We start from the raw sequence: 1,467 nt of genomic DNA on the forward strand, positions 1-1,467 counted from the left end.
TTTTTTTTTCCTTGCGACGCGCAGGAATGTGACAGGACGGTGCAGTTTTCACACAGAGCCCCCCCCCCCTCTCTCTCTCTTTTTTTTTTACTTTCTTTACAGATGATTCATTTCAGGCACTTCTTCTCTATGTTATGTTTTCTTGTTATTATTATTGGGCCTTTTCAGAGCTCTAATAAAACACGAACACGCAGAATATTAGTGATAAAACTCTTAATTCTAGTGGGAATGGGCGCTGTTTAACACCGCGGTTTGTAGAATAAAATGCAATAAAAGCATGAATGAAGCAGCTTTTCTTTACTTTAAACTAGCCTTCTCATCACCATCCAGCAGCACAGTGTTTACACCCCCACCCCCCCGGTGGGATGAAGATGCTGTCAGTCGCCCCTCTTGCTGCCATTGGCTGAGGACTGTGCGTCAAAAAAAAAGTAGCTGGATCCATTTGTTCCCCTGGAAGAGAGAGAGGAGAGAGAAGCAACCCTCCCCACCGGTGTGAGACACGGAGACAGAGAAGGACCTCAGCTCAGCTCGGTGCCTCCTATTGGCTGCAGCTTCGTACAAAACCGAAGTGAAACCAGTTCACTGTGAACACACAGTCCTGCAGGCAGCACGACCCACTGGAGAGTCCATCCTGATGCTGCTTTAATGGTTTTTTTTAAAGGTGAACTTTTAATCTGCGCTGCTCTGACGCTGAACAAGGTTTCTGCTGCTTTCATTTCTTTTCACTCCAGAGGACGTTTATTTCAAGATTTCATCTGAAGGAAACCAAGCAGGGAAAACGAACTTTTTACGCCTCAATGCCAACGTAAGTTTATTATTATTATTATTATTATTAATTATTGTTATTATTATTATAGCCACTTCGTAAAAAAACAATTTTCATTCTCTTAAAATAAGTCATTTGAGTTCAAAAATAAACTCAGAAAGTATTTAATTAAAAAAGCGAGTCTGACATTTGTTTTGCAAAGATTTTCCAGCATAATTTTACTTCTTTGAGGTAATAACAAAAATCTGAAATACTTTTTTTGTGTGTGAAAAACGCGCCTGCGTGATGCACGCGACAGTTTTCGATCAAACCAATCCTGGTTTGGATCGTCTAATTCCTAAAATWAAAACATCAATCCCGAGCTGAAACTTTTATTTATCTGCTGCCGGTCTTTTCCCTCCTTAATTCCATATATTTATGTCTCCAGGTTCTATTGGTCTGAATTCACGTTCTCAGTAATAAAGTGTGAAGGAGGCTCTGGGCGCAAATTCACWTAAGGAAAAAAAAAGACACTTTTCTTCCCCATTTTTGGCCACTTTTTCTACAATATAAAATAACTCTGGAATTATTGCAATAAAGCATGATGTGGCTGAACTCTGGAGCTGAAAGATGTGCCATAAAGAAAGAAAAAAAAAACGAAATAAAAATAAACCAAACAAACAATAACTGCACCTACCGGGGCCTGTTTCCACCTTTGAGAG

The 1,467-nt window shown here is 39.8% G+C and overlaps 1 long non-coding RNA gene across 1 annotated transcript in view; it reads right to left on the reverse strand.

Annotated features, from left to right (window-relative positions):
- Positions 1-1,467, reverse strand: part of LOC106520883 (uncharacterized) — a 10,994-nt gene that overhangs the window by 3,611 nt on the left and 5,916 nt on the right. The window lies entirely within an intron of this gene.

Source organism: Austrofundulus limnaeus, unplaced genomic scaffold, assembly GCF_001266775.1.
Source record: "Austrofundulus limnaeus strain Quisiro unplaced genomic scaffold, Austrofundulus_limnaeus-1.0 Scaffold2, whole genome shotgun sequence".
Taxonomy (NCBI): Eukaryota; Metazoa; Chordata; class Actinopteri; order Cyprinodontiformes; family Rivulidae; genus Austrofundulus; species Austrofundulus limnaeus.